This window comes from Arvicanthis niloticus, chromosome 5, assembly GCF_011762505.2.
Source record: "Arvicanthis niloticus isolate mArvNil1 chromosome 5, mArvNil1.pat.X, whole genome shotgun sequence".
In the NCBI taxonomy this organism is placed as follows: domain Eukaryota; kingdom Metazoa; phylum Chordata; class Mammalia; order Rodentia; family Muridae; genus Arvicanthis; species Arvicanthis niloticus.
Genome location: NC_047662.1, coordinates 90236456 through 90263733, shown reverse-complemented (window position 1 = coordinate 90263733; position 27278 = coordinate 90236456). Strand labels below are relative to the sequence as shown.

The 27278-nt window shown below is 38.3% G+C and overlaps 1 pseudogene; it reads right to left on the bottom strand.

Moving 5' to 3' along the window:
* Positions 1-311: 311 nt before the first annotated feature.
* Positions 312-27278, bottom strand: LOC117708774 (large ribosomal subunit protein eL18 pseudogene; annotated as a pseudogene).

Sequence of the window (27278 nt, the reverse complement as noted above, 5' to 3'; positions counted from 1 at the left end):
TCTTAGAATTGTCACACCTTAAAATGAATCCCTGTTTTTATTGTTATAATTGGCTAATGTCTACTTTCTCAAAAGCCATGACACGCCAAAATGGCAGGAGCCATAATACCACATCTAGAGCAGACAGCAAACAGGAGATGACTCAGTAATTGCTGAATGAATGCATAATTTAACTCTCTCCACTCAAACCAAGATTATACAGTTGGTGTTTGGCAAGCTTATATCATGGAGATCCATATTCAGATCACCACCACTGTCGATTTTTTTCCCAACATACATAGCTTTTTAAAAAATAAGAATAAGATCCATGGTTAGTTTTTGTAGCCACACCTAGCCCTTCTGCCTCTGGAATGCTCAAACTTCTGGCCCTAAGAGAGGCAATAGGGTGTGGTGTGGAGTTTTGGGGTTCTTGGGGCCTTGCCAAAATGCTGATACTCCTCTAGGCCCTTTTGAGTACCATACAATGAGTACGGTGCCATGGCCCTTTGGAGACACCAGGGATAGCTTGTCAAAGTTGAGGAGGATCTTACCCCCAAGTCTTCAGGATGCAACTTCTATTTGCTCACCCTGTTGCTCACCCATTGTGCACACGCCTTCAAATTGGGTAATTCCAAAATCCACACATCATCTGTGACTGTCTCCACAACTACAGATGGTTTGTTCTTTTGGCCAGAAGCTTCATCTTTCAGATCATCTAGGACAGGGGCACAGATGGCTGGTTATTGCAACACATAAATAACCTTTTCAATGCAACCTTATTGAAGGTAAAATTGGTTTATCTGGCCAGAAGCCTGTAAAGCTTGACTAGGCTTTGGTAGATGCCCTGGCTCATGGGCTCCTTGTGCTGAACTTTTTGGTCCTTGTTGTGGTAAATGTCAACATTTCTATGGCACCTTCTGCTTGGCCATGTCCAGAAAATTTTACCATTAGTCTTAAGAGTTTCTTTGCCATGCCTGCTACAAGTCTATTTCATGCTTTATATAAGTATGCATGTATGCACATAGTCACATGTATGTATGTTTCACATGAGCAGAGATGTTTACTTGGATAAACAATGAGTTTTTAAGTCATCTAAAAAAGACATAGCGGGGAAATATATAAGAAGAAAGGATGACATTGACAGAGACCACTGAATTAAATCATGAAAAACTTGACTATTGTCATGAAGAACTGGATAATATCCCATATGCAATGATGTACTAAAAGCATTATTCACTAGTGACCAGACAACCAGAACAAGAGAAAAGAAATTATAGGGACTATCCCAAAACTACAGTCAACAATAAACCTTGAACACTGGGAAACACAAGACTTAAAACACAGAGACACAAATAAATAAATGTCAAATGGTTATAAATCCAGTATAGATCTCTGGTAGATATAGACCTAAAGGAATTAAAATTAGCATGGCACAGAGATATCTCATATCTGTGTTTGTTATATCACTATATTCCCAAAAATAGCCAAAATATGGAATAAGCTTAAATGTCCATCAACAAAGGAACAGATAATGAAAATGTGGCAAGTCTCTCTACATTAAAGTTTTGTTCAATCATACATCATTTCTGAGAAACATATAACTGGAGAGCATCATGTTAAGTAAAATAAGCCAGATTTAGAATAAAAACTATTGCATGTTTCCTCTCACATAAAGAACCTTGATTTAAAATACACACACACGCACACACCCTCTCTCTCTCTCTCTCTCTCTCTCTCTCTCTCTCTCTCTCTCTCTCTCCCTTTCTCTCTCTCTCTCCCGCCTCACTTATAAATTTATATTAGCTATAAAGTAAAGGATAATCATGCTATAATCCACAGACCTAGAGAGGCTAAGTAACAAGAGAGGATAAAGGGGGGATGCATGGATCTCCCTGGGAATGGGAAATAGAATAGATTTTGAAGGTGAACTGAGAATGGGTAGAGATGGGAATAGTTGGAGGCATGGAGGGAAAGATCATTGGGAAAGATGGATGGAATTGGGGGCATTTCTGGGGTGAGGTAGAAATCTAGTGCAATGGAAACTCCCAGGAATCTACAACATTGACCCTAGCTAAGATTGCTAGTAATGGGGGACAAGGAACCTGAGCAAGCCATCTTCTATAACCAGGCAAGGCAAGTGGAGAGAATGTGACACCAATCCAGCCACAAACCTTCAACCTACAATTTGTTCTACCTGCCAGATGTTCCGAGGTAAAGGTGGAGCAGGAGTTGTATGAGTGCCCAACCAATGATGGATCCAATTTGAGATCCAGGCCAGAAGAGGAAGCCCATGCCTGACACTCCCTGGAGGATCAGGAACCAGAGATTGAATAGTTCAGAGGCCTAGGATAGAACCAAAAAATGACCAGCAAAAAAAAAGAAGTCAATGAAATGATTCCCAATGATACATTACTATATTTTATAGACTGAAGTCTGGTATAATCATCATCACAGAGCTTTCATCCAGCATCTTGTGGGAACAGATGCAAAGACCCATATCCAAACATTAGATGGAGATCAGGAATCCTGTAGAAGGGGGTGAGGAAAGATAATATGAGCCAGAGGAGTCAAGGACACCACCAAAAAAAAACAGATGACAGACTCAATTAACTATGGCTCATTAAGGCTCACAGAGACTGAACTGACAATCAGGGAGACTATATGGTTCTGAGCTAGGTCCTCTGCATATGTTATGATTGTGTGGCTTGATGTTCTTCTGGGACACCTAACAGTGAAAACAGGGACTGTCTCTGACTTTTTTGCCTGCTTTTGTGATCCTTTTCTTCCTACTAGGAAAGGTTTCCTCAACCAGCCTTAATATAAGGGTATGCGTACTTAGTCTTATTGCAATTTGATATGCCACTTTTGGTTGGGAGGTCTGGTGTTTTCTGAATGTGAACAGAGAAGTGGATCTTGAGGGAGAGGAGCAGTGGGACTGGGAGAAGAAGAGGAAAGGGTCAAGATACAATATATGAGAGAAGAATAAATAAAAATATAAACACATACATATAAGTAAATATGTATGTGTGAAGCAGAAGGGAGACTGTTGGGAGGAAGGTTGTAGATTGGTATGACAAATAAACATATTAATAGCTTTAAAAAGAGAAACAGAGACAGCAATGGAGTCTTGTGGTCAGGACTCATCCTTGAACAATAAAAGTTATTGATTATACTACAGAGGGATGCTTGTGTTCATTTTCATTACAAAAAAAAAAAAAAAAAAAAAAAAAACCCAGGATGGGGAAGAGTAGGCAAGGAAAGTAGAAGTTAAGCCTGGAACACCAACTTAGAATTTGTGCAAACAGTCTGGGCTGGAGGCAGAATATCGGGGGTTTTGCTGTTGTTGTTTGTTTGCTTGCTTGCTTGCTTGCTTGCTTGCTTGCTTGCTTGCTTGGGGATTTTTAAATAAATGTTCATTATTGGACAAATTTTGAAAACTCATATACAACGTGAGCAAATTATAAGACATATCAAAATCCTGACCTCAGAGGAGGAAAAAAATCATAGAAGAAAGAGGAGAATGGCAGGCCAGGAAGGGAAGTTGCCAAAAAGGATTTGCTAATTGTTTAAATGTTATAGAAAAATGAGCAGGTTTTGGATGTAAGCACAGAAGGTTTGGAGCTTAAGTGGTTCCTAATCGTGGGTGAAGAGATTTAAAAGATGGTGGAGGAACCCTAAACATATAGTGAGCAACAGAAACATATGTGAGAGAGGTGTGATGTGAATGACGATGTCCCCATGGGCTCTGGCATTCAGACTTGGTCCTTGGTTGGTGGCATTGTTTGGGAAGGATTAGAAGGCATGGCCTTGCTGGAAGGAAAACCTCACTGGTGGTAACATTGGAGGCTTCAAAGCCATGTACTATTCCCAGTCTGTTCTCTCTGCTTCTTATTTGTGGTTGATATACAAGCCCTCAGCTCTCAGGTTTCAACTCTAGCTGCCATGTCTGCTGCTTTCTGTCATGCAGTCCATGTCATTATGGACCCTAACCCTCTGGAACGCTAATCTCCAGATGAATTCTTCCTTCTATAAGTTGCCTTGATCATGGTGTTTTCCCACAGATATAAAAAATAAATAACACAAATTAGGGGTATCAAAGCAGATACATGATGTGAACTGTGGTGGCAACCATGACTAGGCTGTGACTCCCTCCAATCATACAGACTATCAACTTCTAACTTCCTTCATGCTCTCAAGTATTTTGAACATGTATAGACAGACTGCCTCTGCAATGGCTTCTTATGCTTGCTTTCGATTCATATTCTTTCTTCTGTGTTGCTTTAACCTTCTTTACTCTGGACTTCCCCTTCTCAGACTCTTCCACAGGTTTCAACTGAAACTGCCTGTTTAAGAATTACTTCATCTTCCCTTCTCCCTTCTCCAGTTCAGAGTACCACCCTATGAAATCATGATTAATTTTTCTTTAAGATCCTTAAAATCTTCCCCATTTGAAAGTCCAGAGACACAACCATGCATCTCTTTAAATGCATGTATGAGTAACCATGTTTGTCAACATATTTGAATATTTGTTGACAACTACTCTTTCCATATAGACTGTGATTAACATGCATGCCCTCACCCAAAGACTCTAGAGAAAGATAACCTGCCATCTTAGATGAGGGAACAAGGAACATGGCACCCAGTTAACTAACTTTAATAATTGTGTTTTCTGGAAGATAGGAAGATAAACTATGTAATCAGCAACACAGAAATTTCTTGCTTCTTGAAAACTTCTTTCCAGAATACCTTAGAATGTGGGCCACACAAAACAGGTGGAGTCTTGTCTGTACCTTTTTTTCTCATTAATCTTCATATAAAATGATAGAAAAATAATTTTAACAGCTAAAAATGTTCAGAATCATAATATTAGAATGAACAAGTAAAGTAACACTCTATCTTCAGATTTCATCCAGATGATGGGAAGGTTGTTTAGTCTGTCTTCTTTGACCATTGATACTGTCTGTGGAGTATCAGAAGGTCTCAGAAACTGTCTTCTTTGACCATTGATACTGTCTGTGGAGAAATCAGCTTCCTGCCTTGTCTTCTTAGCTGTCTCTATAAAATAAGTACTGTAGACACAACTCCACAAAACAACATCCTTCCTTGCCACACCTACACATCACTTTCTTTCTCACTGAGATGTTTGCTGCCTGTGAGATTCTACTTGAAACATACTCTTATTTTGTGAGAAGAATACACAGATGAAAACAAAAATGTGGCTTATTCATGTGAGTGATTTCCTTTGCTGAATACTTACCATTTATTCATCTCTTATCTTGCAGAGAAACACGATTACCAATGCTACTTAACTAGTTGCTAAATATCTTTTTTTCCAGAGTCTCTGGGTGAATGCATGTATGGTGACCAAAATGTACGATGATTTTATGCAAAGATACAAGATCATTTTAGAGGGAATGAGTAGGCATCAGCCTGTGAACATGAAAGCTTACGAATAAGTAGTTCACCAGTACTGTGTGACTTTTCTGGGGGATATCTGAACCACAAACCAAAGAAATGATTCCACCCAAGTCTAGTTTAATGAGTTTATTAGGGTTGTTTACAGGAATGTGAGAGAGGAGTTGGTTATATGTATATGTTTGACTCAAAGACTATTGTATCACCAGAAATCTTACCCCATAATGGGTGGAAACTCAAGAAAGGTACATCATTGGAACAGTCTGGCCAATCAGAGAGTCTCTTCTCTCTACCTAACAGTTGTTATTGTCAATACAACTTTGGGAAGTGACCGTGTGAATCTAATAATTCTCAGGAGCTTTCTGAGACTTGAAAGCTTTGTTTACTTTCTTAGCTTTAAGAGACTGCAGAAGTAATAGGTATGCAACAGATATAATGACAAGTAACAGCTTAAAGTAGAAGTAACCAAAGACCATCAACCAATGAATGGATACCATAAATTATCTACATGTTATGCAACCACATGAAGACAGTAAATACTTATTCATACTACTACATAGATGAATCTTGGAAATATCACACTTAGTAACAGAACCACACAGAAAATTTCATGTATTCATGGCAGTTACTGTTAAATGTCAACTTGGTAAAATCTAGAATCACATGAAAAACAAGTCTCTGAATCTATAGGGAATTTTTTATTACATTAAAGAAGATGGAAAGATCTGTTTATTATGGGTGGCACCATTTCATAAGTAAGGACAATTGTAGAAAGAAAGTCAGCTTGTCCTGGTGGCTTGTGAATTAAATCCCAGCTGTAGGGAGGAAGAGGCAGGCAGATCTCTGAGTTCAAGGCCAGCCTGCTCTTCTCAGTGAGACATACGAGGCTACACAGAGAAACCCTGTCACAAGAAGCCAAAAAGCCATAAGCCATGAAAAAAATAAGGGAAGTCAGCTAAGCACTAGCACACGTGAATTCGTTGCTATCTTTTTTGACTACACACAAAATCTAATTCATCCCCACAAGCTTCTGATACTATGACTTCCTATAACCTGGAATGGTGAGCTAAAATAAGCTCTTTTACCTCTTTTTCTTATTGGATATTTTATTTATTTATATTTCAGATGTCATTCTCCTTTCCCCATTTCCCCTCCCTAGGACCCCCATCCCATCCCCCTTCCTCCTTTTTGCTTTTATACCATTTTGATTACATGCAAGTATTAAGGTCAGTTCCAGGTTGAGGAACTAGCAATACAATAGATGCAAATAGTCAAGGAAGAAGCAAGACAATAAACACAAATAGTCAAAGAACAAGCAAAGCATTAAACCCAATTACATGAACACTCCCGTGATCACTGTTTCTAAAGACTTATCAGGATGACCAAAATATCTGAGCCTACTTCCCTGTCCTAGACCAAAGTCATTTTCATAACTGAAGCCTACTTCCTTGTTCTAGCCAAAAATTTAGATTCCTGCCTGAAAATTACTTCTTTGTTTAAGCCTAAGATTTAGATTCCTACCTGAAATTACTTTTTTGTTCTAGCCTAATGTCAGATTCCTGCCTGAAGCCTACTTCCTTGTGCTTGACCAATGTCATATTCCTGCCAAGCAGCCCATTTCCTTGTCCTTGGCTCATACCAGATTCTTGCCAAGCAGCCCCAAAGGCCCTTCGCCTCTCTCAATTTTTTTATTTCATTAATAAGACTGAGCCTGTCTTAGGTCATTCTGACAAGAATGCCTTCCTTACCCATCATGGAATATGCATTATCCAAAGCAATGCACTTCTGTCTTAGGTTGGTTGGTAAGGCTCTGTGCAGAATCTTACCCATCCTTGGCTTGCCAGCCTGTTAGATTAATAACTCTGTCTGGGGGTCCATTTTCAGTTTCAAGCCATGTGCTTTGGCTGTCAACTTGTTGATGTTGTTAAAGACAAGCTTTAACATGATGGGCAGGGATAAAAGTATTCCCAGGACAAAAAGGCCTAGCATGATCAAGCTATATATGCCATTTTTGAAGCTTGACCAAAATAAAAATATTGACCACAGGCTATGGGTTATTTTATCTGCAGTCTCTTTTACGTCTTAATTTGCCTTTGTCAGGATGTTTTACTACACAGAGAGAAAAAAGCTAAGACAATATTACTCTAGTTATACAAATAACCAGAATAAGCAAATTCATAGAGACTATGTAGGTTCATGAGCCTCTAGGGCTGATGAATAATAGTAGAGTGTATAAAGTGTGATCACTAAATCATATAGACTTTGAGAGAAGAGAAAGGTTTATATGGAAAAAAGTTCTGAAATTAAATGAAACTACTGGTTCCAGTTGTACAATTCTGAGTGTCTATTAAACCCACTAAGCTATATACCTTAAAATGTTTTCATACATCGTTTATGTGCTATGTGAATTATACCTTGATTTAGAAGTATGAAGGAAAAGAAATGTAGAGTGTAACCAGGGTAAAGAGGAGGAAGAGTAAAGCAATCATGATCCAAGAATACAAACATGAGAAGAGTGATCAGATAAATTGGTGCCTTGCCAATGATGATTAGAGTCATTAAAATTCCAGATTCCAAGAGTCATTTCAGTTCAACACAAGATGGCTAGAGTAGGGGTATCTTATACTGCTCTCATCAGCTACAGTATTGTTACCAGCATACTCAGCATTAGCTTCTGAACCACAGATAACATACATTTGGATAATGATGGACTGGGTATTAGGACTATCTTGTACCTCACTGGTACAAATTGGCATAGTTATGCTCTAATTGTATTTTGAGAGAAAAGTTTCATTTTAACAGGAAGGGTGATGTGTAGGAGGAGTACTGAGAGGAAGAAAAGGAGTAAGAAGAGGAGGAGAAGAAGGATAGGAGAAGCTAGGTGATGAAAGAGAGAAAGAGGGGGGAGACAGGGAGGCAGATATTCATGTATCTCCACCAGTCAAAGATAGTTGTTATATCTAGGTCGGTCAGTGGGTTACACCTCTGATTGAACAATTCCAAACTTATAACACCTATGATTAACATTATTTTAAAAAAATGTATAAATGCAAAAAGGAAAAGGGGGCATGGGATAGGGGTTTTCTAAGGGGGGGGAATGGGGAAAGGGGATGGCATCTGAAGTGTAAATAAAATATCTAATAAAAAAAGAAAAAAATAAAAGAAAAAAAACATACATTTGGATAAATAGCTTATGTATCCAAGACAACATAGAATGTACTGGACAGGCATTTTTAAATTGCAGTTCAGATCTGAAAAGGATTTCAAAGATTATCATCACCTTAAAACAAAATAATCATACCTAATCTTGAGACAGGACAAAATATGCTTTCAGTGAGCTATAGTGACCTTCTTGTCTTCTGAGTTTCTCTGATTGAATTTCATCTCATTTTGACATAGGCATTGTGCTTTATCTTTTATAATGCTATGTCATATCTGAATAGAGTATGTCTTTCTTCCTCTTTCCTGTCTCTGTTTTTCCTATATTCTCTCTGCCTCCTATCCACCAATAAATGTGGGTAACACATGAAATTAACAAGTGTTCTCTGCCATGCATGTCTTCTTTCTCTCATAAACTGAAAGCAATGAAACCAGCTAGCCTCTGACCATAAATTAGAAGAAATTAATTTTTGTGAGATACGGTGGCACAATCTTGTGATCCCAGCAGTTGAGGCAAGAATATCAATGATTCAAGATCATTCTCAGCTACACAGTGAGTTCAAACTTAGCCTGGAGTACATGAGACCTCCACCTTAAAGAGATACAAAAATGAAAACCAAACGCACAATGAAAAATATCTTTTTCCCTTTAAATTGTTTTGCTTGGGTGTTTTGTCATAGTTACAAGGAATAACGTAAGTCTCTGTCTCTAAACCCATTTGGATCTGAGAAAGTAACCATACACATTGGGAATTTAAAATTAATGATGATGATGATGATGATGATGATGATAATGCAGAATACTATATGTATCAGAGGCAAAGTGACTTTGTAGCCTATGGCTACTCTGAATTCTCCAAATTTGGTTTATTTTCCCCAGTGATACAGTCCCCAACTCTATCCTGTGTTGAAAGGCATCTGTTCATGTTGTTTTTGTTTTTCAATAGCCATAACAAGATAGACAACTGAATCACTGGTCTCTTTACAACATGGTAGGTTTTAAAACCATAAAAAACTCTGGCTGGGTTTTCCACCCAACCCCTCTGGAAGTAGTTCCTTCCCTCTATAGATATTCTTTGAAATCCCAATGAATCCAGAATTCTGAATGCAGATCAGTAATTTCCTTTCTGGATCTCCTATGACCACCCAGGAGCACCCCTTCTGAGGTTACCACACACCCCAGTACCAGAACTCTTCATGGCTTCTGGCAGAGCAGTGCTTTCAAGGGAGTCCTGTGGGGAGTGAGTTGTTCAATGGAAAAGTACAGCTTTGTATGGGATTTAAAGAGCCCCAGAGATCTGTGAAGACCGTCTGTCACGAATGCCTTCATGGGCTTTAATTTGTTCTCATCCCACAGCACACAGAAAACATTTTCAGGAATTTTGTTTCTGTTTGAAAATTTGATTTGTATTTTGATTTTAGAGAAGAGGACTCAGAATTTTGTGGAAGAATTAAATATCTATCCAGTGCATATTTTGATGTCTTTAGAAATCGAATGTCTATCAGGTTATGGAAAGAATAATGGCTTTGACAGATTTTGGCTTGCTCATCATCTATCACACTGGCTGTTTTTCTTTAGTTGCAATAATAAACTCAAATCACTCTCAGGTTCACAAAGCCCTTCCACAGCCAGCCTGCATCTGCTCACAGATGATTATGACCGTAGTTTTATAGAAGGCATGGGGACTGAGAGGGGCAGGAAAACGACAAACACATGAAGATAATAACAAAGTAAACACTCCAAAGTTAGGCACTCGGCTCGGATTCTTTCATCTTTACTTGGGATCTCACCTTATTCCATTTGTCTGTAGACATATGAAGACCAGACTCTAGAGGAAGACAACCAGAACAATTGGATGATATATTTTCTAAAATTAATATTGAGGGGAAAAAAGAAGCCAGGAGACTCAGAGATGATGTATATTATGATCTCCATTGCTTCTCTGCTCTCCTTCTTCATTGCCATGAAAATGTTACCCTTACCCCAGAGTGAATTTATAGATAATAGAAACCTCAACTCCTGGGTCTGGGATTCAGACAAGCATCCCATCAAAGCAGAAGTTTTACTGTGTTACATGCTGGCATAAAATGGAAATGCTATCACGTTCCCATATGCAAACAACTTGCCAAAAGAATGTAGTGCTTCAAAAGCCCTGTACTGGATGGAGACAAGATCTCGGTACAAGCAGTGGGAGCAGGGTGAATCTATGAAGCAGAAAGTATGAGCTGAGGAAGAGATCAGCCCAGCGACAGTTTACTGGCCTTGCTGTTCTCTTAAGAGGCACTAATGGTAGTGGTCTGGTGCGGTGGAAGAAAACCCAGCTTCATTTAAAGCACTAGCATGAAATTGGCTGCAATAAAATTATGCATTAAGTGTGCATTATGTTTAATAAGACTGGATTGTACTTCCCATGTTTACTCTGTGACTATTGAGGCTGATCCAATTTTCTCAAGTTCTCCAATTGGTTCACGATCGAGTTTCTGGCCAGAAGGTCAAATTTCCCTTGCTGTTATTGTATGTCTCTATTACTTTACTATGGCATTTACACTTTATATTCATTACTTTTTTTTTCTATCTCCTGAACCTTCCCCATTCCAAAATGTTCCCTATAGATGGCCCGTTTGACACAAATTAGAACAACCTTGATAGCTGTCAACTGGAGACTATCTGAGAACAAAAGGACATTATTGCGAGCCAGCACTGGAGGTAATTTCATGTGCTTTCTCTGAAGGCTTCTTAATAGCCTTTGAGAAATAATACAATTCAGATCTGCAGCCAGGAGACAAAGAATGGATGTTGGACAGTGTGACTTGGTCTTTAGGCTCTACTGTCCTGAGGTTAGGAGGATTATCACCAGAAAATAGAGGTATCCAGCCTCGTTTCACTCACGTATATAGCCACTCATTCATGTAACTAGCAAACACTCCATGGGAGCCTACTGTGTGCCAAACACTGTGAATGCGATGGTGTTACAGCAGTACATGTCATAGTCCTGCTGTGATTTCATACCATAATTAGGATAGGAAAGAGCAATATTGAGCCATAAAAACAAATCCTGATACGAGAGGGAAATAGATGAAGATGAGGTAAGGGAAAAATTAATTCCTAATGAAAAAACGTGGATACTTTATGGGAAGAGTGAGAGAGCTCTACTAAAGACAGGAACAAGGAGGAATAGTGGCGCTGCAGGCAGTAAGAATGGTACAGGTAGAATACGGAAGTGTGGGGGAGAAGGAAATCTAGAAAACCACAGGTGGAAAACCAGGTGGAGGGCATCCATGATATGAGGGTTACGGAAGGACACATAATACCAGGAAATGAGGCCAGAGGACAGAGAGAGCTCTGCACAAAGCCATCGGGGATTTAGAGATAATCTCACAGTCACGGAGGAATAATAAAAAAAAAAAAAAATCACCCAACCTATACTATAAGGTTTAATCTTTTTTTTTCTACAGATGGGCTCAATAAGATGAAAAACAGAGAGCACTCCTTCGAAGCATCACCCTGCATTCTCTCACATGCAAATGCATAACAAGGCATTGGTGTGAGTGTGTGTGCACGTGTGCACGTGCATGCACATGTCTTTCTGTACACACATGCCTATCCACAGTGTTTTAGGCCCTGAACTCCATAGTAGACCATATTATACCTTTTATATACCAGTGTTATCCTATAAACATTTACTTATAGAAACTATAGTAAGATATCAACAAAAGACCATGGTTCTTCAGTCTTGGCAACCTCAGCATGTGAGTTTTTTATATATATTTTTCCTCATTGGAACCTTTCACCTTTTCACTTATTGGAACAATTTATGACTTTTCTCTAATTTTTCCTAACTTCCAAAATTTTTATTTCTGTACTTGGAGTAATTACTAAGTAAATAATGAGTTTCACCTTACTTTAACATAATAAATGTAATACTGTCACAGGTTATTTAATGACCAAGATGTCTACTGGGTACTATGGATCATGGATATGCCAGACAAAGGGCGTTTGTTTATGAATTTCCTTGAATTGTCTATAAATTTCCTTAACTTTGTAGAAAAATATCTATCTGTATGTGAGCAGAGAAAAGTCGAAGCAGGCCTGGAAGAAACAGCTACAGGTAAAGTATGAGTCAATCAGCTATCACAGAGCTCACGTGATGATACAGACATTGGTTTTCCAGCCAGCCCAAGTAGACTGGCCTTGGCTACTACCTCCATAAGCTTAAGTCCAGAAATGGCACATGTTTGGAACAGGACTTTTGCCTTAACCAAAGAGTAACACTTTAAAGCTGACTCCAAGTCTGCCTTAAAGAGACCAAACTGAACAGTTGGTAAATTAGATGAATTTCATAAGGGGTCAGGCAAGTAAGAAGGCAGGCAAGCAAGAAGGAAGGAAGGAAGAAAGGAAGGAAGGAAGGAAGAGAAGTAGAAAGGAGAGGCATACAGACTAAAGAAGTGAATGGAGAAGGAGTAGACACTAAAATACAAAATTAAAAGGATTGCGTCTGACTTTGGAAAAAATATAAAATGGTTTAGTATATTTAAGTTGGAGGCTTGGATAGGTACAATATAGAAATAATGAAAGAAAAAAAATTTTAAAAGTACAGAAAACACAAATTGAAAAGACTGATTAAACATACACATAAAACAGATATGTATACACATACATATATACACACATATATAAAATAATAAAATTTCTAAAAAAAAAAAAAAAAAAAGAAATCTCAAAGGCAAATAAAAGAAAAGATTCTATTGAGAAGTTAACAGTTACGAGATTACTTTTGAATTCACATCAGATTCAGGCATGAAGAAGGAATACGCATATTTATTTGTTTGTTTATGTTTTTTGAGACAATTTCTCTGTGTAACAGAACCCCGGTTCTCCTAGTACTCACTCTTAAACTAGGGTAGCCTCGAACTCATAGAGTTCTGCCTGCCTCTGCCTCCCAAGTACTAGGATTAAAGGCATGTGCTACCATCACCCAAGGAATATGCATCTTTAAAGTGCTGGGGAACACATTTTGAAAACCTGCTTGATAAAGAAGTGTGTGTGTGTGTGTGTGTGTGAGAGAGAGAGAGAGTGTGTGTGTGTGTATACAGACTATATATTCTTCAAAAGAAAAGGTGAGATAAAGACCTTTTTGGATAAATGATAGCTAGAAAAACATGGTATCAGCAAATATTTCTTGTAAGAATGTTCTTCAGGTTTAACAGATTATACCACATTGAAATTCAAACACACAAAGAAATAGCAATGCTTTATATGTGGTGAGTGTACTCATAAGTAAATGAACACTACTCCTACTTGCTTTAAAATATCTTTGTCCTACTTACTTTAAAATATTTTAAGGTTAAAAATAACATTTTATAGGCTTTAAAGAATATGTAGGTGTAAAAGATATAACAATGATGAAAAGGATAAAGAAAAAAGCTTGCTATTCTTAGTATAAGGTTCTTATTTTTCTAAGAAATAGTACAACAGAAGTAGTTAAAATTAAAATTAAGTAGATGAATTACTGTAGAATTGCTTAAAGGGCTGATCTAGTAAGTTAGAAATGGGGGAAAAATACAAATGGAAAGTAAATAAAACAGTAGAGTTAACATTCTTCATATACATATACATTAAATATAAATAAGCTAATTATACCTAACTAAAAGGCAAAGATTAATGAACCATATAAAACTATTTGATCCAATTATTTGATATCTATGAGGCACATATTTTAAATAAATATAACTTAAAAGTAAGAGTAGAAAAATAGAAACTTTACAAACTAATGCAAAGGAAACTGCTTATAGAATGTCTGCATCAGGATCATGGAAAGTCATCTCCATCAACCAGATAATCAAGAACATGTAACAGTTCCAGATGACAGTACACATGATAACAACTTCCTAATGCTGGATGAGAAACGGGGTGAAAATCAGCAAGTGCAAAATCATAGTGGATGATTTTAATAGGTCTGTATAATAGTCAATGGAATAAATATATAGATAACTAATGATCATCATATATATATATATATATATATATATATATATATATATATCACTAACAAACTTAAATAGGACATTTTTACAGCAGTTCAATTTGTCACCACAACAAATTCTGCTCCAAATGAAAAACACAATATTCATCAAGACACACCATCTACTGCACCATCACATCAACCTTAACTACATTTATTTAAACAGAAATGACAGAAAATCCATTCTTTAGATATAATTAAATTAGAAAGTAATAATGTAAAGATTACTGGAAATCTCTAAATATTTGAAAATGAAATAATATTTATAATAACTGACCCACTAAGTTAGATGTACAGTGCTGCCTAACCTGCAAGGAATCCTGGGTTTAATCCCGAGATCTGGATAAACTAAGCATACTGTGGTACTGCTGTAATCTCAGGAGTTGGGGGGTAGAAGAAGAAGAATGTGGAGTTTAAGGTCATCATTGCCTATATAGCAAGTTTGAAGTAGCCCACTGTCCTAGATAGTTTTATGTCCATTTACAACAAGCTAGCATCATTTGATAGAATGAACCTTAATTAATAAAATGCCTTAATTTCTGTAGGCAGACCTATAGGGCATTTTCACAATTACTGATTGATGAGGGAGGGCCCAGTCTGCTGTGGGCGAGACCATAACTGGGCTGGTGATCTTGGGTTCTATAAGAAAATAAGCTGAGCAAAGCTGGTAAGCAGCACCCCTCCATGGCCTCTGCATCAGCTCCTGTCTCCAAGTTCATGTCCTGTTTGAGTTCCTGTCCTGACTTCCTTCAACAATGAACTGCTGTGATATGGAAGTATAAGCCAAGTAAGCCCTTTCTGCCCCAACTTGCTTTTGGTCATGGGGTTTCATCACTCTATGACAGCCACTATGTATGAGTGTCTAAATAACCAAATAAATAACCTATAAGTCAAAGGAGTTCTACAGAAAAATAGAAAGCATATATTGAGCTCAGCAAGAAGGAAAACAAAACAAAGCTTGCAGAATACAGATATAGCATTGCTGAGAAAGCTGTGGACAGCTTTAAACACTTGTACTAGAAAATAAGAAAGGTTAATAATCACAACTCTAAACTTTTAGCTTCAGATACAGGAAGTTAAATCCAAAGAGTTTTTAAAAAAGAAAAGAAAGAATGCTTTCCTAACCCATCATGGAATATGCACTATCAAAAGTAATGCACTTATGTCTTAGGTTGGTAAGTCTCTGTACAGAATCTTACCTGTCCTTGGCTTGCCAGACTAATAAATTAATAACTCTGTCTGGGGGTCTATTTTCAGTTTCAAGTCATGTACTTTGGCTGTCAGCATGTTGATGTTGTTAAAGACAAGCTTTAACACAATGGGCAGGAATAAAAGTATTCCCAAGACAAAATGGGTTAGCATGATCAAGCTATATATGCCATTCCTGAAGCTTGACCAAAATAGAAATACTGACCTCAGGCCATGGGTAATTTTATCAGCAGTATGTGCTCCATCAATGGTCAGCAGAGCAGCATTCTTTAAATTCATAAGCTCACTATGCAAGGTTAAAATATTCAGAGAGGTGTTTGAATTATGCCAAATACAGTGTGAGTGTCATTAAACTTTTTCCTAATTATAATGACTACAACTGTAAATTTTAGAACTAACACAAATCCAATGGTATATGGCATGACACTCGAGATGGCTCCTTCCTCTTAAACTCTGAACCTCCTTCCAATAATTTGAGCAGGATAAAGAGTATCAATCCATTGTTCCATATGCCTATCTAAATCTTCTTGTATATTCAACACATTAGTAACATTTTTTTGCTAAATTATTAACAAAAGGAAGGCATTATTGTCAGAACGACCTATGACAGGCTCAGTCTTGTTTCCGAAATAAAAAAGGGGGAGAGGCGGAGAGCCTTTGGGACTGCTTGGCAAGAATCTGATATGGGCCAAGGACAAGAAAATGGGCTACTTGGCACGAATATGACACTGGAAAAGAATACGGAAGTGGACTTCAGGCAGAAATTTGACTTTAGGCTAGAACAAAGAAGTAATTTCAGGCAGGAATCTAAATTTTAGGCTAGAACAAAGAAGTAGGCTTCAGACATGAAAATTACTTTGGGCTAGGACAGGGAAGTAGGCTCAGATATTTTGTTCATCCTGATATACCCTTAGAAATGGTGATCACGGGAGTGTTCACGGAACTTTGTTTATTGCCTTGCTTGTTCTTTGACTATTTATGTTTATTATCTTGCTTGTTCCTTGACTATTTGCATCTATTGTATTGCTAGTTCCTCAACCTAGAACTGACCTTAATACTTACATGTAATTAAAATGGTATAAAAGCAAAAAGGAGGAAGGCAGATGGGATAGGGGGTTCTAGGGAGGGGAAATGGGGAAAGGGGATGACATCTGAAATGTAAATAAATAAAATATCCAATAAAAGAAGAAAAGAAAGAAGAGACAACCCACAGAGTTAACTAACCTGGACCCTTGGGGCTCTCAGAAACGACCAACTGAAGAGCACACATGGGCTGGACCTAGGCTTCTCCACACATACGTCGCAGGTATGCAGCTTGGTCTTCAGCTGGAACAAGGACTATCCCAAAAGTAGTTGCCTGTATGTGTGATATGTTCTTCTATCTGGGCTCCCTTGTCTGGCCTCATTCAGAGAATATGTGCCTAGCCTTCCAGAGACTTGAAGTGCCACAGTGGAAGGATAACCAGAGTGGCCCCACCCACTCAGAGTAGGGGGATGCAGGAAAGTGGGAGGGGGTGACCAGGAGGGAGCAGTGAGCAAGATGCAAAGTGAATAAGTAAAAAATAAAATTAAATTTAAAAATTAAAAAAGAAAGAACAAAAAAGATAAACAAATGAAGTGTATTAAATGATAAAGAAAAATTTAAAAATCCAAACATTCATTCTTTTAAAAGATCAATATAGTAGGCAACCCCACAGATAAAATGATCAAATAAGTCAATATTAAAGATTGAGAAAATATGATTGTAACTTGAGAGATAACCAATAAGAAAGTGAAAACATTAAGACATTGCTCTGAGTCTATGAGCATTAAATAATACTTAAAAAGTATTTTTATAACATCATGCCTATACATTCATTAGTTAGAATTGAAAACTTACACTCTCATGAAAGGCAAAGCTAGTTAGTTATAGTTCATCAAGATTGACACTTCTGAATCAAAAACTATTATTTAGGAAATTAGCATGCAAACCATATTGAGGAAAATATTTACTTTATAACTTTTGGCAAAAGATTTGTGTCCAGAATATGTAAAGAGCTTTTAAAAGTCATTTTTTTTTTTAAATCAAACTGGGTCTTCAGATGTCAAAATGGTATTTAAAGGGTACATTCAGTGAAGAGCTTGTGAAAATGCAATGAATATTTTTAAAAAGAGAGAAAGAAAGAAAAGAAAAAAGACAACAGACCACAGGGCCTCCTTGACTCCTGTACAAAACAAAAGGGAAGAAACACTAATGGGCAAAAACTTCAGGCCACAAAACAACCTGAGCCTATCTCTGTCATAGAAGATCCTCAACAACACCTGTTCTTTAGAGGCACCCATGTGTGGCAGAAACAGGTCCCACTTGTATTCTACTGGGCTCTGACATTGGCTGGTACCGCCAGTCAACTCTAGTCCCTGAAGTAGACTGTTTCGAAGGAGATTTGAAGTCCATGCTTCCACAGCTCACAAGTTGTCCTGGCTAAGAAATGTGTAAAGCAACAGGGTAAACAATGTGCAAGGAAAGATAAAGAAACAGCCGGAAAAGATATGAAAACTGGCTCTGCATCGGTCATTACTGGGAGAGTACAAATCACTAGCTGTCCCTGAATACCCAACAGAACAACTGTGAGGAAAACAGTTAACAGATAATATTGATGAGGACGAATAACACCTGGGATCTTCATAGGTTGGTACCAAAGTATGAAGTTGAGAAACCTCCCTGGCAAAATGGCAGGTTCCTTATAAAGGTGTGTACTCAAGAGAAATGAACACAGTCTCCAACAACGGTCTAGCAACCCCTGGGCTAGAGAAAGAGCTCATCATTAAAAGCATTTGCAGCTCCTGCAGAGAACCTGCATAGGTTCTGAGTACCACAGGGCAGCTCACAACTATCTCCAGTTCCAGGGGATCTAACACCTACTTCTGTCCTTCCTGAACACCAGAAATACATATGGTGGAGAGACATGTTGACACTCATACACGTAAAATAAAAATAAATAAATAAATAAATAAATAAGCCTTAGAGAACGTTCTAGCAACTTTAGTCATGATAGTTTTAGCTGGAAACATTCCAAGTACCCATTAATAAGAGCAAGGTAAATACTATTCAGGAATTTTAAAAGAATGACCTATTGATATGCAGAGTATCATGGGTGAATCTAAAAAACATCTTACTGACCAAAAGAGATCACACAAAAAGAGCATAGATTCTATGATTCATTCTGGTAAACTGAAAACCATCATTTCCCATAATAATTGAAAACAGATCAGTGGGTACCTCTGGGAGGAAGACACAGTGAGTAACTGCCGAGGCACATGAAGAAATGGAGTGTTGGAAATGTCTTATGTCCTGACAAAGTTTGAAATACATCCCTCTGATGTCACCAAAATGCAGAAAAGAACCATGAACATAATGATTCACATCTTACTCACAAATTATAATATGTAGGTATGATTACAAACATTGTGTTCTTAAAGTAACACATTTGCACACTGCACCACAATATGCAAATAAAATATATATTTTTTTTTTGTTTTCTGAAAGTGATCAGTTCTCCACCTAAAAGGAAGCTGGGAAACTTACAACAGGAAATTAACATTATCTCTATCTTCTTCCCTGCTTAACCAGATTAAATATTGAATATAGTTAACATTCATCTTTCACTTTGAGGAGGCTCATATTTTCACCCATTTGTGAACACTCTTTTGCTTTGGGGTAAATATTTCATCTTACAACATGTCTGCCTTTCTCTGTACTTTATCCTAACAGAGTTTCTAGGTCCCCCCACCCCCAACAAACCTTTGCACATTCTTGAAGAGGAGAGAAAAGAGTCATTGGGTGCAAATGCTGATCCTAATCTTCTCTGATCTGGTTCCTGGGCTGGCCATTGCTAAAATGCCCCATCCATAACAAGGTAATACAATTGAAATTATACACTACACTCTATGTGCATATCCCTGTTTGAGGGGTCCCCAAGTGCAGTGACCTCCTTACCTAGAGTTCCACATTAATTCTGTCTTACAGTTCTTCAGGATCCCCTCATTGAGGCTCGTAGAAACTTCTAGATGCTTAATTGATTTGGAGACTAAAAGAAATGTCTCCATTTCATCTATCAATCTATCACTGTTATGGGTTGTGCAGACATAGTGGGAAAAAAAAACCTTAGAAGGGACTGTTCTTGGTAGCATAGTGCCCTTCAGGTGGCCAAGGATTGCCCTCCCCACCTTATATCACCATGTTCTGTAGTTCTCGAATAGCTGCCATGATATTTTGGCCCACCTCTGCCAAGCTCTTAATTTTCCAACTGCAAGCATTTTCAAGATATATTTTTTAAGACAGTGTGTGTGTGTGTGTGTGTGTGTGTGTGTGTGTGTGTGTGTGTGCGTGTGTGTGTGTGTGTGTATGTCTGGGTCCATGTCCATATGTACATGTATGCAGGTACTCACAGAAGCCAGAAGTAGTCATTGATTCCTCTGGACCTGGAGTCATTTGCTAAATGTAAGTGTTGGGAATGTAAACTTGGGTCTTCTGCAAGACCAGGAAGCTCTCTTGACCTCTAAGCCATCTCTCCAATACAACTGCTAGGTTTTTAAATGCCCCGTGTCATCATAGCCTCAGTTGTTTATGTTTCTGTTCCAACTGCCTAGGATTCACAGCAGCTAGAAGGCGCAGACAACCTAGAACAAGGGCTGGCCACGAAGAACAAAAGCACTAATACCTATCATTCCACTATCCTAAAACTCTTGTCCCATAGTACACAAAGTGTCTGTTTCTATGGCTATTATCATAAGCTTGGTGATCAAACTATTCCCACTGGGTTTTCTTCCTTTTATATCCCTTCTAGCCAACTGTCAACTGTTTCCAGCTCTAACCAGTAGCATACCTGTTGGCAAAGTGAGGGACCACAGTGGATACCTCAACAAAACAGTGCCCTTTTGGTTATAAAATTTCTGTTCCTCTTTTACCTTTAGGATTTTGAAATTATGAATCAAAGTAAAAAAAAAAAAAAAAAAGTGGATGACAGAGAAGTAGTCACGATAATACCTAAGGTAGGAAACTGAAATCCTCAAGAACCAAATTCCACATGGGTCTGAAACGGTAATCATGACAGAGGCATATTTATCATTCCAGGTATCCGGCAGTAATGTTGTCATAGGGAAGGAGGCAGAGGAGGAAGACTTCCCATGTGGACCTTCCTACCCCATCTGCCTCACTTTCCAGCTATACCAAGCTCTCAGCACACTCAGCTGCCATCCTCGGGGAAAATTAAAGGCCAGGCAGAGCAGTCGATCAAAACCACCGAGTTCATTTCAACTTTTTGAACTGTATGATCCTGAGAGCAAAGCTGTACCCGCTCTCCTCACAACTTGAAGATGACCTGCTCTTTGTCATGATACGGTAGGAACACCCCAGCGGCCACTGCCACCCCCACTCAACTGTCCTTGACATTTCGTTCCACTGTATTTCACAGTGCTGTAGTTTGTACAAGCAGGCACCTTCTGTAAATGAAGTGAGTGGCATTAACTAGAACCTCGGTGTGAAAGTAAGTTTGTCTCCTCCACAGTAGCTACTAAAATCCTGAAAGTATTATATTTTCAGCTAGTGAGACCCAGTTAACCAAATTATTGAAAAAGCAATCCACCATGCACATGTGTTCATGCTCAATGTATATGTCTTAACAAAGAAACCCAAGTCAGAAGTTCTGGTCAATCACTGGACTAGAGACTAGTGGTACTCTGTCGTCTGGGCCCCTTTGTGGGTCCAAGCCTCCTATGCTAGGTGTGTCCACAGAATACCAAGCTCTGCTAGGATCAGTTAAAGCCACAATGCAGGTCAAGCGAGTCTCCTTTCTTTTGAACTGTGTATTAGATAAGAAGAAACAGCTCTCTGCAGATAAAGCGTGTTATATGACCCTTCCGGAGATTCCTCCCCACACTGCCACATTCATGGGTTTGGTATGTGTCCTGGCCCATGTTTATCATTTCACTCCATCTACATGTGTCCCAAATACATTTCTTAAATGCTGTCATATTGCCTGCATTGTTCTGAAGTTCTTTTTTCCATTTAAAATAATGTTTATAAGATAAACTCGCATCGATACATATGGATCTCGTTCATTTTGGCAACTGCATGCGGATTCTATCACCGAAATACAGCACCATTTACATATCCTTTCTGCTAGAGATGGACATTTAAGTTGCTTCTAACTCTTCTCTATTTTAAACAATGCCGCAGCACATGCCTTTGTCCAGGTCCCCGTGTACATGCAGGAATGGCTTTAGTAATCCTTAAGGGAGGGGCTTCTGGGTCCTGGAACATGTCTGCCTTCTATTTTCTTATTGATATTGACATTAATTCAAATGCATACTATGAACAATGTGGTGACTGTTCTGTAACTGCCATGCTGACTGGTCCATCTGGGATTCTACTTTATATCCCATGAAGCAGGGGCTGGACAGAACTCTCAACGCCATAACTACCTTGGGACTTGACTATTCCTCCCAAGGGCCTTTCTGTTTCCATCAAAGGTTCCCTGCCAAACTCAGCTGCTCATATCTGGAGCCAGATGAGCTATGTGTTCTCAGCTCTCCCTCACCTCCCACATCTCTTTCACCAACCCAAACAACATCAGATTCCACTCTTTCCTGGTCCAAGTCAGCTTTATCTCTGTGAAAGCCTGTGACAGACTCAGATCTAAAATTTCATTCTGTATCTCCCCACATGGCAGCAAAATGAGAGTTTTACCTACAGCTGATTATCCCACTTCCTTGCTTGAAGTCAGCCATCATCCTTGGAGTGAAACCTAACTGTTTTACACACTCTCTGCTCTAGGATCCTCATAGCACAGATTCATCTCGGAATTCTCCTCTGAGCTCAGTGGTAACACGGAATGCATGATAAATAAAAAGTTCCTGGATGCGTGAACAGTCTCCTGTCTCCTGTCTTCTCTTGCTGCAATGGTTCAAACAAAAATGAGAGAGAGAGAGAGAGAGAGAGAGAGAGAGAGAGAGAGAGAGAGAGAGAGAGAGAGAGCTCTCCAAACTGGACAGCAAATATTCAAAGTTAACAGAGCAACTCTGGAGATTCAAGTGACCACCAAATAAAGTCTTCTTTTCCAAACACATTTTTTGAATATTTTATTTATTTATATTTCAGATGCCATCCCCGTTCTCCATTTCCCCTCCCTAGAAACCTCCTATCCCATCCCTCCTTTTTGCTTTTATACCATTTTAATTACATGCAAGTATTAAGGTCAGTTCTACATTGAGGAACTAGCAATACAATAGAAAAACCTTCTTGGTTTTATACATTTTCAGCTTTTACAGTCTGTGTTAATACAAATACAAAATATCCTAACTACTATTCTATTGTTAAACTTATCCTTTTAATGAAGTGACTTTCAGTCTCATCTGATAAAGTGATTTTTTTTTCTTTTCAGTTTTCTCTTGAACAGTTATTGTTTTCAAGCATGTTTATAAGAAGGCTTTAAAAATTGTACAGTGAGCATTTTCATACTTATCTAGATTCAATAATTACTAGCATCTTGCCATATTAGATTAGAACTGTTAGTATCATACATATGCATGATTTATATTTTTGTCTAAATTAGTTTATTGTGCATATTATGATACTTCACTATTATTTCCACATAAAAAATCTAAAACTGCAAAGCATTAGTCTACTTAAGCAATTCTTCTTGCCATCTAATAACTGGCCTATATTCAAATATTTACCAACTTGTATCAAATTAAACTTTATAAATTATTTTCTTTTTTGGATATTTTATTTACATTTCAGATGCCATCCCCTTTCCCCATTCCCCTCCCCCCCCCAGAAAACTTCTATCCCATGCCCCCTTTTTCTTTTTGCTTTTCTACACTTTTTTAAAATGTTAATCAAAGGCTTTATAAGTTTGGTAATGCTCAATCAGAAGTGTAACCTAATACCCAGTCTAGATATATCAACTATCTTTGACTGGTGAAGACACGTGAATAACTGCCTCCATATCCCCCTTCTCTTTCTCTCTCTTTCTCTCTCTCATCACCTAGCTTCTCCTCTCCTTCTTCTCCTCCTCTCCTTACTCCTTCTCTCCCTCTCAGTACCTCTCTCACTTTAGGAATACAAGGCCTATACCCAGTCCTTCTTTAATTTTTGCAACTGATTTGAGATGGTTAGCCTGTGAGTTAAGGGACTATAGCAAATTCATGGTTTGGAGTTTATTGTTAAAGTGTTTTCTATATTTTATTTAGAAATAGCTGAGTGGAGTTAACAGACAACAGTCCAGATTACCTTACATGGATAGTTGGTTTTCAAAACGTCAGAAGTCCACAGAATTAACGTTACAAACATTTCTGTATTAATGTTCATTTTGATTAGAGACCTGTCTGCTTCTGAAAGCTTCCTGTATTGGATTCTAAGAAGAAATTGAGCATCTTTGGGGTTACTCCAGTGTGGTGAGACAGCCACTAGGCAAGAATTGCCTCTTTACATCTACAGACAAATTACTGTCCAGAAAAGGACACTCTTGCAGAATAGTCGACTGATTATATCTGCCTAGACAGAGTAATCAGCCCTTAATAATTCTGCATCACTAGGTCTGTCAGATGATCCTGGGCCAGAAGGCTGAAGATCAGATGCTCCAATGTTATGTAGTATAGGGAGTGTTCAGGTGCTCAGCGGTCTCTATAAATTGGCTAAGTTTTAGAAGCTATGCTTTGTGCTTCCCACAATTTTAGTTAACTCAGTCACTCTGGATTTCTGACAGGGTTGAACACTTATAGTCTCATAGCCAATCCCAGCTATTTACTTTGAGAGAAAAGATTTGAGTGGATGTTTTTCAGCTGACATTCATTCTAAAGCCAAGAAAAAAAGCCAGGTCCAGAACTAAGTCTTTTAGTTAGGAGAGATGACAGAGGTTCTGGTTAGTCAAGAAAATGATGGACTGGGTATTAGGACTATCTGGTACAAATTGGCATAATTATGCTCTAATTGTATTTTGAGAGAAAAGTTTTATTTTAACAGGAAGGGTGATATGTAGGAGGAGCTATAGATTATTTTCAAACCATGAGGTCTGATATGCTATGCATTATTACTGTGTCTCTTGTGTTTTATTCCACACCAATACTTCCCATAAAATATGTGTGTATGTGGATGTATCTCTGTGTGTACGCTCATGCACGTGTGAGCATGCACACTCATGTGTATGGTGTATAGATGTACACACAAACAGGCCAGAGGAAGGTGTCAGGTGTTTGTATTACATTCTGCCTTATTTTCTTAAGAGATGGTCTCTCACCAAACCCAGGATGTCAGTAGCAGCTGGCAGTCTTCCCATCATCCTTTATGTCCCTACAACTTAAGTTACAGGTGTATCTGCAGTAATGTGTTGCTTTGTTTCCCATGGATGCAAACATTTAAACTCATATACTCATGCTTACATAGAAAATACTCATTAAGCCATTTCTCCAGCCCTGCAGGAAGTTTTAGATTTTTTTATAAACTGGATTTTGGAGGAGTCCAGGTCAAGGTGCCTTCTAACATGTCAGTGTTTGGATCTGTGATGTCGTTTGGCATTTTCCTTGATTGCCTGTTTTTCCTCTAGTCTAAAAGTAAAGACCAGAAGCTTGATTATATTCAGGTTAAATGTGTTTGTTCGTTTTTGAGGAAAAAAAAAACTTTATAGGTAACTATGAGTGTTTCATACTCTCTCAGAAGTACATCGTGTTGGGTTATTATATGACTAGTGATGGTAAATGTGGTCATTCTTACAAAGATGTAATTTTCCCTTCAAGATCAACAAGTAACTTGATCCTGAGAATCTAGCAGAACTGGCATCAGTGCAGCTTCCTATGCACCATGCCCAGGGAAGCATTTATATACTTTCCTATGAGCCCTGGAAGAGAAAAATAACTCCTGTCCATAAAAAACAAAAAAAACAGAAAACAAAAAACAAAAAAAAACAAAAACAACAACAAAACCCAAGAAACAGACTCTGATCAGAGAAGACACTTAATCCAAAAAGAAAATCTGCTTCTTAACACATCCTCTTCAGATTAATGAGGGAATAGAATAGGGAAGAGGCCACACTTTGGGGCTCTAAATCTCTTGCTTTAGTCTATCTAAGAACACCTGCAATAAGATAAAAATGAAAATAATGCCTACACACACACACACACACACACACACACACACACACACACACACAAATAAATAGTTGAGACTTTATGGGTTGCTTTTAGCTCTTATTTCAGCACTTTCTATACAGTGCTGCCTATTCCTAAACCATCTTAAATGCAAAATTGATGAATGTTAGAACTAAAGTATATTTCATTTTTATACTTATTATTGGTACATCTTAATTTTATAAAAAATTTTTTCTACTGAAATTTGGTGGGCAGGAAGTTCGGATGATGGGTGGCTGTATCTTCCTGGCACCATTGTCAGCTTGTAAGGATGATAGCTAACCCTTTGTTTTCAATGACGGCAACCTTGTTCATTGCTACTGTTGTCTGAGCATGACTCACTTCCTTCCATCTTGAGGAAAAAGATAATTCCAGCATTTCAGACACAACCTTGGCTTTGACATGCCTATCACATGGACTTTTCAATCAGAAGAGCCATCTTGTACTTTGCATCCTTGAAGCTGGGACTCTCTGGGTTCTGATAGACACACACAATAGAAAAAAAATACGTTACAAGGTGCAATGATTGTCTGTAAAACAAAAAGGGTAATTAATACCATGTGGGGATTAACACGTTTCTTTTATATTTGATAAAGAACCTTCTCCCCTGATATGCTGGGAGTAGAATAGTCTACACTTGCTGTCTACAGCCTGCATCTCATACTTGATTTCTTATATCCTGGCTCCTAGAACATCCTATAAACTTCCCTCTTAAATTCTTTAGTCCTTAGGCTGAGCACTAAACAATTTTATTCACTCACTGAATAAAATTTTGCCAATCAAGTATGATGGGCCTAAATTGGAATCCTCAGAATGCACATAAAAGTGAGATGTGGTAAGAGAGAGAGAGAGAGAGAGAGAGAGAGAGAGAGAGAGAGAGAGAGAGACAGAGAGAGAGAGAGAGACAGAGAGAGACAGAGAGAGACAGAGAGAGACAGAGAGAGACAGAGAGAGACAGAGAGAGACAGAGACAGAGAGAGACAGAGAGAGTAGGAGGGGCAATAGAAAAATTGTTTAGCCCATACATTGTTTGTTTTCCTATAACACTTTATCATATTCTTGCTCTCTCATGTGCTCCCTCCTCTCTCCTCTCTCTCTCTCTCTCTCTCTCTCTCTCTCTCTCTCTCTCTCTCTCTCTTTCTCTCTCACTCTCACTCTCCTCCCCCTGCTTCGCATCCCATCACTCTTTACTTCCTTGACCTTTCTCCCATTTCTCTGACCACTTTTTCTTACTTCCTTTGGCATAGAGAAGATGCTGATATCCCCTGAGGTCATATTCTTGGCTATCATTATAGTTGGCATGCTCTTCATGAATGACCTCATCACCCAT